Source organism: Diachasma alloeum, unplaced genomic scaffold (genome assembly GCF_001412515.2).
Source record: "Diachasma alloeum isolate Michigan unplaced genomic scaffold, Dall2.0 Dall_scaffold_00442, whole genome shotgun sequence".
Lineage (NCBI taxonomy): Eukaryota > Metazoa > Arthropoda > Insecta > Hymenoptera > Braconidae > Diachasma > Diachasma alloeum.
This window is the reverse complement of record NW_021680581.1, coordinates 103,289-109,509: the sequence shown is the minus strand read 5'-3', so window position 1 is coordinate 109,509 and position 6,221 is coordinate 103,289.

Sequence of the window (6,221 nt, the reverse complement as noted above, 5' to 3'; positions counted from 1 at the left end):
GATTCGTTAGATGACAAGTCGCTCTCGTCTTTCGCATCCCCATAGTGTTCTTTTTGGTTAGAAGAGTCATCCAAGAAAATCTGCACCTGGGGAATTGCCATGTTAAGGTTAGATTTCGGTCTTTTGGGTGACGTAAGATCTTCCTCAGGAGATTTAGAATCTTGTGACCGTCTCTTACGTTTGGACGGAGTTTCGGTATCCATGAATTTTTCTGAAGGAAGGACAGGATCAGCAAATACGCCAGAAGGAGAAGACGCTTATGGCTCGTCTNGATCTTCCTCAGGAGATTTAGAATCTTGTGACCGTCTCTTACGTTTGGACGGAGTTTCGGTATCCATGAATTTTTCTGAAGGAAGGACAGGATCAGCAAATACGCGAGAAGGAGAAGACGCTTATGGCTCGTCTGGCAGAGTACACTTGAAGGATTGCCAAAAATAGATCTGGTGGTTTGACAGTCGGTAAGATAGGAAATCGTTTAAGAGAGGGACTGTACGGATAAAGGTAATGGGTAGACGTGGCGCAAGGGGTCTAGTTTGGACCTTAGGTGGCAGGTAAAGTGGATAGAGAGAGAGAAGGCTTCGAGGGTCTGATGGCTAAGGAACGGGTGGAAAAGGACTAACCTTATGTGATAATTTCAGTGAATAAAATGTAGATTACTAGAATGATTTTGCTAATTGAGCAGGTATTTTGTAATAAAAAGTAGCTCTGGAATCAGGAGATCACACACATACCTTCGCTTGAATTAATCGATTGGGCGTTCTAGGAAAAAAACACAGAAAATTAAGACAACAACTCTGGACTCAACCACTCTGGACCAAGTTCGCACCGTTCCCCCCTCCACAAAGTAAGTTGACAAACAGATTTCATTTAGTGACAGTGAATAAATTCTTTTTTTTTATGCATAAAGTGAAAACCGTATTAACTTTTTCAATATCATAAATGTTTTTCTTTGGAGTATATTGAAGTGATTATCAATAAATTTTTTTCAAATATGGTGATGGATGAGAAGAAAATATATTTGAAAATCATATTTTTAATCGAATGAATGCAAAAGAAAATTTATTCAATGATTTCTTTATTTACAAAAAATGATATTTATTTAAATAAATAGTTTTTTGTTTGTTGAAGACAATCTGATAAAGAGTTATGGAGAGACACTATTCATTCTCGACAATAGCAACGGCAATTTCATCAAGTATTGCAAGACCGCACATAAGCATCATAAGGAACGTGCTGGTTCCATTGGAATGGGCGAACAGGGTTCCAGCGGGTCTGATCCTACAAACCATCTTTGAGCTCTTAAAGGAGGAGGGTGAGGATGGATTTCTCCCAGTATACCTGACAATGGTTGGAATTCGAGCACGGCTCTGCATTCGGGAGGGGAACTATGATTTCATCATTGTCCCTGAAGATGAAGACACCACTGATAAAGCTGAGGGGACATCTTCTGAGGAGGAGGATAGATCATCGTCAGAGTGCAGCTCGGGTGAAGGAGCACAAGAGGGTAAATCATCCGATTGCAGCTCATGCGAGGAGGAACGTAAGAGAAACGGAGTGTAGTAAAAAAATCTTATTCTACATGATATGATTTGTATGAAATATGTCATAAGGAATAAAAAAATTTTTGTTATATCTAATCTTTGATTTTCAAAAATATTATTCAGTTGGTAAAACAGATAACTGTTGGTAAGGTAGACATTGCATGAGTCTCACTATCTCAGGAAATAGCGCTAGATACCTTTTCTTAATTCTTTCAACTCAGTTAAGCAAATGGAAATCGTCATCACCATAAACATATCATAAAATTGGAATGAAATTGGAATGAAATTGGATATTCTAATGAGTCATTAACAGCTCAGAATAAAAGATGATGTCATACCATTCTTGTTCGAGAATATTCTCAAGTGTTCGAGAATGTTCTATGATAGTTAATGTTGGGAGGGGTGGGGGTGAGTTACTATAAAATCAACCGAATCTACTGGTTTCAGCATCAATCGGGAATTTGATTAGCTACTACTAGAAAATATAATGTTGATTCTCGATGTGCAGGGTTTTCAACCCGATTGATAAATTTATTGTGAAAGAACAGGCAGTTTAAGCTATTGGAAGAAATGAGTGCGCTTGCCTACTTTTCCAACCCCCGTATGAATGGAATGATCTGCCAAAGAAATATCAGAGGACGAACAAATGGATCATCAATAATCACCACGGAATCGCTTGGGAAACAGGATTCATTCCATACGATGAGGTTCAAGATGCAATCACCCAGATCACGAAAGGAGTGACAATCATCTTTGTGAATGGATTGCAGAAGAGACAATGGTTACGATCTTACACTGATAAGATGATCATCGACTTGAATGATTTAGGATGCTCGAAAGCAAAAGGAATAACTACCCCCAGTTGCTGGAATCATCGAGAGCACAGTCTCATTGAGGATTACACCTGTGCATTTGAAAATTGTGGCAAGTTATTGAAATGGTACACGAACTACTTCAATACAACTTTGGATGCAACTATTAATTTTCTGGATTGGATAAAGGATATGCAAATGTTGCAAGCTGATTCCACACATTTCCTGAAGAGATTCCTCTTGAAATATGCATGGCAACACGTTGACGAATTATGGGAGGCATTAGCAGAGAGGTTAAAAAACATGAGCGATATTCAGGAGTACCGCCGTTGTTATGAACATCATCCAACATCGAATCATAATGGAGATGTTGTGGATGGACCTGTACCACTCGTAAAAAATTGTTTCATGTGTGAATTGTCAGATTGGTTAGTTTTTTCATAACAATAAGAAATGATTGTCAACACACCCATGCACCATTCTATGTTGAATATGTACTCATTATCAAAAGAAAATGACAAATAGTTGAAAAGAAAAAAATTTTATGATCTTGTCTTTATTTATTTTCTACTAGTATCCAACCAAATTCAGTATTTCAACCCGTTTGAATTTTTTCTAGCAGTTAAAAATTGAAAAATTGAAAAAAAAAAGTTACAAACACGAGTTTTGGCCGACCATCTCAGGTTTGTCAGAAAACGCGCTACTCATTGAGCTACGAGTGCTAGTAGTTCTGAAATATTTTTTCTCCATGTTCCCACAATTTTTAGAATTATACTCGAAATTTTAGATGAAAAATACGATTTCATCAGATTAGTTAATATTGTTGCATGAACTATTCCCGTATATGCATGACTTTTCAAGATATTCGATCCTCAAACATTATCTTCGTTGCGGGAAGAGCGTGCTACACATACGAGTTCGTTTCTATAGAGTGACGTGGAGGCTCCACCCCCACCATTAGCCTGAGAGAACACATTGACTGGTTCGACTATACTCATGCTCCACTCAAACCCACCATACGCACGTAACGCAAACCCACCATTCCCGCGAGATGTAAACCCACAATCATTATTGAATGCATCAACCCCTATGATTGATGTCATTCTAGCGGATGATTTTTTTGGAATCAGAATTTGAAAATTGAAAATATATATTCAATTGAAAGAGAGAGAAAAGGATAGTTTTTACTAAAGAAATTCAGTTCATTGATAGTTATCATCCAAATAATTCTAATACTCACTTCATTCTCTTTAAACTGAAGAGAAACAAAAGATTTTTGAAATCGATTTTTAAAAATTACATCCACAAAATCTGAGAAATGTAATTACGTTGCGTAGCTCTGAGTCACCTCAAAGGTTTTCGTTATCATCATAATTGGACACCCTAAGAAAACAGGAAGTATTCCATGTGTCCTCTCCGTCAACGGTCCCTAGCTCACTCACCTTATCGGAACGTCATTCGATCCTACGATTCTCAGATTTTTCTCTCTCACTCTAATTAATAACTCGAGAACCTTCGGGAATGATCTTTCCCATTGAACCCCCATGAGTCAGACAGAGAGGATAGGGAATCATATTAATTTCTCTCTCATACCCAAAAACATAAACATTTGATAATGAATTAATATTTATATTTTTATATTTTTATAAAGACCCCCCCAATTCACTCGTGCACAATTCAGTTCACTGATCGACATCAAGCTGAGACATTCATCTCTCTCTCTATAACTTTCAAGAGTTCTTTTCCGGATTGAATCCTTTCGCGAGTTTAATAATGAGGAGTTATGATGATTATGGTGTTATGCGTTTTCGCACCTGTAAGGATTCTGAGTCGGGAGTTCGGAGGAGATTCATGAATCCAGTGGACGTGAGGTGCCCCCTTGAATGGGTGACAGATCCTGATGCCCGATCAATTGCCAGTGCAGTGAAACAAATTATTGTAAATCATTGGCAGGATTTCGACACCCCCATCTATTTCACAGCCTGCAATATAAGAACGAGGAGAATCACACATTCGGCTTGGGAATATTGGTTTGTAGTGGAAGATAATGAGAGTGATGATGGGAAAAGTGTTGAGGGGGGAGATGATCATGACGAGGATGATGATGACAATGGGGGTGATAATGATGATGGTGGGGTGCGTGTTACTGCGGCGGATAATATGGATCTTGATGTGAAAAATGAACTTGTTGAGGGAGGAGAGCCGAACCTGAAAATAAAAGAGGAAGTTGATAGTGATGCTGAGACTGTCCTGAACTACGACCCCGAGCACCAGACGCAGATCATCATCAAGAAGGAGGAGAAAATAGATGAGAGTGATGATCATGAGACTATTTTCAATGCTGATGATGAAGAGGAGAAATGACTCATGCAAATTGCTGAAGGTAATTTTTTTGGTGACACTTTGAGGGAGGATTTCCCATCAGTGGATGAGCTCAAAGTTGAGGAGGTAGATTTGGGTGAGTTAGATTTGGTGGAGGAGGGAGTCAAATTTGAAAACTTTTGCGACTCGTTGCCTGTGAGGGATGACTTGGGGGAGGTTTGGCGTGGGGAGGGGATGGAGTTTTTCGATGGTTCAGTCAATGCATCAGGAAGTGGGGGTAGCACTGGTGAAGTATTGCCAGTCAACGAGCCGCTGGAAGTAGCAGAGCTGCTGATGGAGGGGGGAGGAGGAGAGGAACAGAACGTGTCGATCTCGGACGTTGAGGGAGACATGTTAATGGAGGAAGGGGGAGAGGGGGAGCATATGCTGATCTCGGCGGTTGATGGAGAGGTGTTGGCGGGGGGAGAGGGAAAATGTTTGACTCGGAGAATGAGGAGTTCTCATATAAAGGTATAATATATTATACAAAGACATTTAGCAAGAAAACAAAAGGTGATTTCCTCATCATTTGTAAACTTTTATCATTCATATGATTCCAGAATCACGAGAGATCTTTTGGAGACACAATTTGCGTACTGGTGAGGCAAGGTTGGAGGTGCGAAAGACAAGGGAGTGATTCTACTGTCATTGATGAGAGGTAATAATAATAATAATAATAATAATAATAATAATTCATGCAGAAAAATTTTCTCCAGAATCAAAATTTCCACAATTCCCTTATGATTTTTTCCAATTAAAAGAGTGACTCATCATATTTTTCTTTTTTGTTACAGACTTACCCACTAGCGAACCCGAAATGAGGATAAGGGTGGAAAACCGAAGACGAACTACCTCACCTGAAGTCAAATATATTCAAATCCATACTTTTCATGTATTCTTTCAACATTTTCCACATTTTTGTATTTTATTTTGTATTTTTTTTACTACCACTCATTAAAAAAAAGGGACAGCATGTTATTGCCAGCGGCATCCGATACATCAACATATTTATTAGCTGGTATTGACAATTGCAGTACAACGGAGACAGTAGGGAAGAACTACATAGACTCGTTGCATAGGAAAGGTATGATAGGTGTGTAACGAACATGTGGGGATGTTCGTTAGGAACACTAAGAATGATCTGTAAACAGCGAGACTCCTACAACGTTGAATTAAAATCCGTGAGTAAGAATCCAAGAGCGAGAGAGTGAGAGCTCCTTATCCACTTCCGAGTGGCTTATTTTCGGTTAACGTTATCGGTTCCGTTTATTAGTAAGGACTAGTAATTACGCGTCTTTGAGGGCCCAGAAAAATTATCGTGAAGAAGGGCCAACATTATAGAGTCATCCGGCTCTTTTTATGGGGTTCACCCTATTGTTAATCTTGCGGGTAATCGAATAGGTCCGGCTGAAATTCCGGCGCTCCAATTTCGTTGGATTTTCAGGGGTTAATTGGTTACGTTTATGTTTTGGGTGGAAGGTCGTTCGGAGCGAGTGCAACCATCGTC